Source organism: Chanodichthys erythropterus, chromosome 3, assembly GCF_024489055.1.
Source record: "Chanodichthys erythropterus isolate Z2021 chromosome 3, ASM2448905v1, whole genome shotgun sequence".
Lineage (NCBI taxonomy): Eukaryota > Metazoa > Chordata > Actinopteri > Cypriniformes > Xenocyprididae > Chanodichthys > Chanodichthys erythropterus.
The window spans coordinates 55,593,981-55,602,763 of NC_090223.1; the positions used below are offsets into that span (position 1 = coordinate 55,593,981).

General features: G+C 42.7%; 1 pseudogene; it reads right to left on the reverse strand.

Annotated features, from left to right (window-relative positions):
- Positions 1 to 1,103: 1,103 nt before the first annotated feature.
- On the reverse strand, positions 1,104 to 6,191 carry LOC137004941 (putative nuclease HARBI1; annotated as a pseudogene).
- Positions 6,192 to 8,783: the final 2,592 nt, after the last annotated feature.

The window sequence follows — 8,783 nt, forward strand, 5'->3', positions numbered from 1 at the left end:
GCTTTATTTATTAAGAAACAGAAGTAACCTAATGGTTTTTGTGTTTATTTTTACTCTTCATTTTATTAGTCTACAGTAAATATATAGCACTCCTAGGATAAGGTTAATAATGCTGCCAGAGAATATATTAGGTGTTTTTGTTGAGATCTTGAGGAAACAAAATAATAATAATTCATGGTTTCTGTTATAGATACACATAAATGAAAAGTTTCACTCCATTTTCAGGAGCTTAGGAACCCACCCACAGGAAAAGGGGTAGAGGCTGGTAGTGTGACCGCTGCCACCTGGCAGTGGTACACTGCAATGGATGCTGCACTCCAGGGGCAGCACTCAATTAGTCCGCCTCTGGTTGTTGCATCAAACCTGTCTGCCACTGCAGGTGGCTCGGTCAGCACAGCAGCCTCTACCTCTTCAGAAGAACCCAGGAGCAGCCAGCAACCTCGCAAGAGGTCAAGGGACAGTCAGTCGCTTCTGGACTTTCTAAAAGAACAGGCAGAGAGGGATGAAGAGAGGGAGAGCCGAGCATTGGAGAGAGAAGAGGAGAGAGAAAGAGCTGCAACAGCCAGAGCGGAGAGATATCTGTCTCTATTTGAAAAGCTTATTGATAAATTGTAAATAAATTACCAGGTGTCATTCAACATAGGCAATTCATTCTTGAAAGTAACAGTGTATTATATATACATACATATATATATATATATATATATATATATATATGTATTTAAAGTGATGGGAAGTATGGAAAGCCAAGTATGCTGTCCCATACTTTGAATTTGTGCTCTGCATTCAAGTGCACACACAGCAGTGAGTACTGAACACACACACAACGTGAACACACATCTGGAGCAGTGGTCAGCCATTTATTGCGCTGCGGGGAGCAATAGAGGAGGCCCCCATTTACAACAAAACTCAAAAAAGATGTACAACTCATTTAATTAATCATTATTAATTGGTTAAATTCTTGATGTAGGTATGTTCTTGAAAGTAAGACAAATTAATAATTTATACATCTATTCATATCTATTTTTCAATACAATATACGGTGTAATATTTTAACTATGTTACACTTGTTTATGTTCACACAATCTGGAGAGGTTTACTGTCTAGATGTAGTCATGTTCACCCAGACACACAGGCAGCTGTTCAGGAGCAGAAAGCTGAGCAGCAAGTCGTTCACGGAGACGGTTCCCAGACAGGTCCCTCTCATCCACTGCTGCATTACCCGTGTCCTCCTCGTTGTCGTCTTCTCCGTGGCTTTCCCCTTCCTCTTCCATCATATCACCTGCTGTCACACAAATGTTGTGGAGGATGCAGCAGGCAGCAATCACCTTTGGGGCGAACAGAGGCCTTATCTCCAGGGCCCTTAAGAAAATGGCTCGCCAGCGCGTCTTCAACATGCCGAAGGTGCACTCGATGATGTTCCTTACCCTTGAATGATGCCTGTTGTACCGGGCTTCAACTTGACCTGTTATACAAAAATCATGTACAAAAATGTGTGGTATATTTCAAAGTCATGAAAGTAACCATTTTCTGTCTTCTGTGTGTGTGTTCTTACCTACGACAGGCTGGCGGTATGGTGTCATGATTGCAACAGGATGCTGCAGGCATGGGTATCCACCATCTCCCAACAGGAAGTATCCAGCTGGTGGATACAGAGCCTGCTGGTAAATCGGTGATCTACGCAGGACAAGGGCATCATGAACAGAGCCTGGATTGCCAATGTACACATCTATAAATGCTCCCTTGGCATCACAGGTGCCCTGCAATATTATAGAAGGAAACAGTTTCCTATTAATGTAACCTTTTTTTTGTGGCTCTGCAGGAGGAAGAATTCTGATGTGGCACCCATCGATGGCACCAGCTGCATGCCGGAATGCCTCATGACCAGCAAGGTCAGCAAAGCCAGCCCCCAACTCCTCCATCTCCTCTGGTTTTGGGAAATTAATAAGTTTGTGGAGGATGTTCATCATCTCCTCCACAATGTTGTGAACAGTCCTACAAACCGTCGCAAGTGGCATGCTGAAGGTGTCTGAAGTGACCCTGTAGGACGCTCCACAGGCAAGCCAATACCAGCACTTCGATTTCATGGCTCCATCCATGGGCTTTCTGATGGGGCAGCATCTGGAGGAGCATGTTGATGCTGTTTCTGGAGAGCCTGAGGGCTGGTTTTAAATCATCTCCAGAAAAAAACTTGACCAGGATGGGTACCTGGTCATTGATCTGGGTATACCTTGTTATTGGATGTTGTTCCTGTTAAAAAAAAAACAATTTTTAGAATGTTTTAACATTGTTTTTTTAGTATGTATTTATTACATATGTATTGCTTATTTCATTGTCTTTACTGTCAAATATGTATTCAACTATATTCTGAACATGTCGGAAAATTGTTTCAGTCTGCCTGTATTAAATTTCCATTTAACAATTAATCTGTTTGGTGAGGTGCTTGTCTATACTTGAAGGTTTTTGTTTATTTTTTTTATGAACACCTCTCTTCCCAGAGTCATAAAGTTATTGTTACCTATATATGATTTCTGAATCATAGACATGAAATGTCCTGGGAGTGTTAATGCATTTATTTGATGTATGTGCATCTAGCTGTACAAAGCCTGACCAACTGAGTATGAACCTCTTGATATTTTAGCTCCAAAAAGGACAAATGTGTGTATGTGTGTGTATGTGTGTGTGGAATGAACTGTCAGACCTCCCTTTTACTTGTCAGTTTGTTTGGTACACCTAAATAAGTAAATAAACAAATTGTAGCATATTGTAGTATTAACTGTAGTGAACTGATAAACTGTAATAAATACTGAAGTATACTTTAGTTTTTACTACAGTAAACTAGTGTATTGTATATTATAGTTGTAGAAAACTTAGTACTGTATTGGGTAAAGTAATTTGTTTATATTACTATAGTTGTTATATTATCACACCAACTATAGAATTACCACAAGAAAATAAAGTACTTTAGTGTTTTTGAAACACTGTAGTATAGTATTTACTATAAATTACTATAGTATTTTTCACTTGGGTTACTACACTGTATTATGTTTGTGTTATTTTTTGTTTAGATATACCTAGTAAATTGTCTAGTCCACATATGGATAATTTCTGAAGAAGGTATAATGTTTAGACAAACGTACAAAGGTAGAGAGAGATGCTAATAAGGCACGTCTCTTCTGCATCCCACGCTGCATCCTGGCTCTTGTTCGGCGAATTCGCCGCCTCAGTTGGGAAGCCTCCTCTTCAGCATTTTGATAAAGTAGGCCTATACTAAGTGCAATGGCAATCTTTTCCATTTTGCTTATTAATTAATGTAGTTGTTTCACCTTTTTGTCTGGAAATGTATCCTGGCAATGTCCAACTTCCCACGGTTTTCCCCGCCTTCTAACCCAGGTGAAAAAAATACTAGAGTAATTAATAGTAAATACTATAGTGTTTTTGAACCATGTAAAATACTTTTAATTTGTTGTGGTAATTCTATAGTTCCTGTGATATAACAACTATAGTAATATAAACAAATTACCGTTTTGTACAACTGTAAGGTTTATTATACAAATACAATATACACTACAGTTTATTAATGTACAGTATGCTGTAGCATTCATTAACAAAGTGTTGTAAATACTATAATATATACAGCATACTACTACAATTTACTATAGTATGGTTCACAAACACTATAGTATAGTATTTTTTTCATTTTTAAGTCATATTTTAATTTATGAACATAAAGCTGAGTTGGCATGTGTTGCCTAAACCACAGTATTAGTGTTCAGTAATTTAAAAATAAAACAAGAAAAGAAACATGTGTTTTATTTTATACAGCACATTTTGTTGGACATAGAATGAATAGGCGTATGTATTGCCAAACACGTGATGCAATCAAGTACGCTGCTGTTCCATTTCAGAAAAACCTGACTTGTGTTCTCCCGTCCACGGGAGTTCCTTCCCCTGAGTCGAACTTGCCAAGTCCGAACCACCAAGGACGCAAGTCCCAAGTTTGCGAACTTGGTTTTGAGAAACGGCCAAGGAGTCCAGGCTAATCGGTTTTATCACATGAGGGCGCAGCTGGTAGCGGATCATTTATAGCCTGTTCTCACAGCAGCTGAAATAATTAAACTTTTCATTTTGATGGCGGATCGTAATCCAGAAAGATCCAGATGACAATCATCAGTCACAACTGGAGATTTACCCGTAGTCAAAAAGCAAAAGACTTTGGACTGTGGAGTGGATACAGAAATTGAAATCTACAGGTAACGCTAATATACACTAAATACACAGTCACGCAATGCTGATGTTGTTAACATTAACAATTTGAGTGCAAAGTATAACAGTAATAATAATTTGCACGGTTTGGCATGATCCGAGCCAAGCGATCGTTAGATTTAATCACCATTGGCAGCGCGATTTATTGTAGGCAGGCCTAATGCTTTTTTCCTCAGTTGGTCAGAACAAAAGTGGCAGACATGTTACTTACTTGTTCAGATGATATTTTCCAGTTAAAATTCTTATATTGGTCATACTTTCAAGATGTAGAATCTGTGATTCTGAAGTACAGTATCCACACCGATGTGGTGACTGATAGCAAGCATTAGATTCATCCGCGCCGACGAGCTGTTTCGAGGCACAACGCACGTACAGATAACTGTTCCGCATATGACTGCAATTGCAGGTTTCAAACAAGAGATGGCGACAAAGAGAAAAAATAACAGACTGCAGCTTTAAGGAGCGTATATTACATAATACAGATATATCACTATAGTCATATTTAACCCCTCCGTTATTGCTGTGTAAAGAATCGTGCTTTTTCATGGCCTGTTGAATGTACCTTGTTGATACAAATGTCCTTTTAATGTTCGTTGGTTGAAGGGTGAGTAGAATAGAATATTAGAATAGTAGTAGTAGAATAGTAGAATATTATTAGTAGAATAGTAGAATATTATTCATCTAATTGTACCCAATTAAAAAAAAACAAAAAAAAAAACAAAAAAATGTATTATTGCGTTCATAGTGAGCCTTTCACTGGCTGCGTCCGAAAACTGGAAAATGCTGCCTTCCGAGGACACATTTCAAGGTAGTAAGGCATCAAGGCACGTCCAAATCCAATGTTAGCTTCACTTCCTCTCTCATGAGATACCTTCCTCAGATCGATTTTTGAAGGAAGCATAGATGTATCCTTGGCTGCAGGTTCGGGGATTTAGCATCGAGAACAGGTTTCTTTTCTTTTGCAAAATATTATCTCTATGTCAACTACACAGCCTGCTTTTTACTTATTCCACCTGGGCAATATATACATACTTATTTAAATAATGTATACAGTTGTAATAATACATAATGTTCCTTTTGAACTAACATTACAATTTTAACACATAATAAACATGTGCGTGAGTTTCAGATGAATTTACAGGTTTAAATATAAATACTAGGTTTACATATGACTCAGTAAAGCCCTGACATTCGGTTCTATTTATTTAATGAATCATAATGCGATCATATTATTCAACGCGCTATTATTGTGTTTGAGATATCAACCACTGGTCGATGACCATAATGTTTGTATAAACTGTAGGTAACAACTGGTAAAATGTACTCCTAGGTCAAATGTACTCCTGTTATGAGTCATTCTACGAAACAGGAGCCATTTCCACTTTGCATTTTTCAAAATTTTCATTATGAACAAACTTTTTTTTAAACAAACCTACAAATTGAAAGATATGTTAATCCTCCAAAAAACACATTTTCCCACCTCAGGCACAAAATCTGTCACGGAGACGAACCCCGTGATCCCCTCCGCGGGCCAGCAGAGGGCCCCATCTCCGGAATACTGACACTCATGCATCCACTCACTCACTTACACTGACTCGCACTACATTTCCCATCAGCCCCATACCTTGAACTCTGATCATCCGCCAGCTGCAGCTTGTTAGGACTACCATATAAGCTGCCTGTTCACACAGACTGACGCGAAGTCTTGATCATTGCTCCGGCTGTCATTACTAAGCGTTATTTCCCAGTTTACCTTCCTGTTGCCATTCTTGTCTGTTTATCGTTTACTGATTCTCCGCTGCCTGCCTATTGACCCCCGCCTGTTTACCTGGACTGTGATACTTGCCTGATACCCTGACTTCCTGCCTGTCTCTGACCACGATATTGTCTGTTCTCCGTTGCTCTTGTTTGCTGTTTCTGACCATCGCCTGTACGACCCTGTATACTTCATTAAAGCTTGCAAATGGATCCTATGTCGAGTGGTGACTCACAACAGAAGACTTCGCCAAGAGACGATCCAGCAGCTTTTGATCATCTGTTTGCCAACATGGCTGCTCAGGCTAGTCAGATCGCGGCCAACCAGCACCAATTGAACCGTTTAACGACAGTAACGGAGGAATTGGTAAAGGCAATTCAGAGCATCCACGGCGCCGCCGCCGCGACGCCACCTCCCGCAGCGGCCGCCATTACCCACGCGGCAGAGACGGCGTCTCATGTTAATCCCCGCCTAGCGTTCCCTGAGAAGTTTGATGGTGATGCGTCCAAATGTAAAGGCTTTCTACTCCAGTGCTCCCTCTTTGTCGAACAGCAACCTGCACTTTATACTACTGAGACTGGTAAGATCGCCTTTGTCTGCTCACTTTTAACGGGAAGGGCTTTAGATTGGATTACGGCTGTGTGGCGCGCTGACGGGACTGCGTTCACCACATTCCATGGTTTTCTCGAACGTTTCCGCCAAGTCTTTGATCACCCCAGAGAGGGGAAGGGAGCAGGCGATCGCCTGTTGGAGCTATTACAAGGGAGGTCTACGGCAGCCGAATACGCTATGAACTTTCGGACTCTGGCGGCACAGACTAACTGGATAGATGATACACTCAAGGTTTTGTTTCGGAAGGGTCTATCACATGAACTGCAGTCTGAACTCGCTTGCCGTGATGAGGGCAGGGACCTCAATAGTTTGATCGATCTGGCTATTAGTATTGACAATCTGCAGCGCGCACGCCACATCAGCTCACGACGCCCTACCTCAGCTGTACTCCCATGCCACGACGAAGCACCTGAACCCATGCAAGTCAACACATACCATCTGTTTGCCGAGGAGAGAAATTGCCGCCTCACCAATCGTCTGTGTCTGTACTGTGGATTGCCTGGACACCAACGGATCTCATGCCCCTCACGTCCATCATCGGCCGCCGCTAAATCGGTGAGTGCCACATTAAGCTCTGTCAGTTCCATATTCTGTGTCACTGTTCCAATCATTTTATGGATTAATGGTGTTCGTGTGGTTACCGCTGCCTTGCTGGACTCAGGGGCAGCTGGAAACTTCATTTCAGAGGAGTTTGCCAGGTCTAATAACGTGTCGCTAATACCATGTTCCACTTCCCTCTCTGTAGCCACGATAGATGGGCGCCCCTTGGGGTCCGGTCTGATCACCCACTTAACTCAGAAACTCCCGATGTCAACCGGCCTGCTCCATAACGAACATATTCAGTTCTACGTGCTCCCTGTATCTAATACTCCAGTCATCCTTGGATTACCCTGGCTCCGGCTCCATGACCCACAGATCTCGTGGAGAGAGGGACAGATAACCAGATGGAGCACTCAATGTCAAGAAACATGTCTATCCACAATCACTCCCCTGCCAGTTCATGCTGTCCGGGTTAACCCAGAGGTTCCAGCCGTTTCTAACCTGCCTAGGGAATACCACGACCTCGCCTTGGCTTTCAGTAAAGAACGAGCCAACACACTACCACCACACCGTAGACATGACTGTGCCATTGAACTTCTCCCAGGTCATTCGCCTCCCAGGGGTCGCATCTTCCCACTGTCACAACCAGAGTCCGAGGCCATGGCCAAGTATATCGAGGAGGAACTAGAGAAGGGATTCATTCGGCCATCTACTTCACCTGCATCCGCGGGCTTCTTCTTCGTGCGGAAAAAGGATGGGGGTCTACGGCGGTGCATCGACTATAGGGGTCTCAACGAAATCACAGTGAAATTCCGGTACCCACTCCCTCTGGTTCCATCCGCACTTGAACAGCTAAGAACGGCACAATACTTCACCAAACTGGATTTACGCTGCGCCTACAATCTAATCCGTATCCGGGAGGGAGACGAGTGGAAGACGGCGTTCTCAACCACCAATGGGCACTATGAATACCGGGTTATGCCGTTCGGCCTGGTCAATAGTCCTTCAATATTCCAGGCCTTCGTGAACGACATATTCAGAGATATGCTGGACAGGTCAGTAATTGTGTACATTGATGATATACTGATCTACTCCAACACCCTGGACGATCACATCCATCACGTCAGAGCGGTACTGCAATGCTTAATTGATCACCAACTTTACGCCAAAGCGGAGAAGTGTGAGTTCCACACCACGTCCACTGCCTTCCTTGGATACATCATCAGCTCCGAGGGGGTCACCATGGACGAAAGTAAGGTCAACGCTGTCCTCAACTGGCCCGAACCGAATACCTTAAAGGAATTACAACGCTTCCTAGGATTTGCCAACTTTTATCGTCGTTTCATCCGAAACTTCAGTTCAGTGGTCAGTCCACTTACCTCCATGGTCAAGAAAGGCATTCATCGTCTCCTGTGGTCAGACGCAGCCCATCAAGCCTTCAAAGAGATCAAACAGCGCTTTGTCACCGCACCCATACTCCGTCACCCTGATCCGTCAGTCCCCTTCATCCTAGAAGTGGATGCTTCGAATATTGGAGTGGGGGCCGTTCTCTCCCAGCGACAGGGGCCCATGTCCAAACTCCACCCCTGTGCCTTCTACTCCCGGAAAC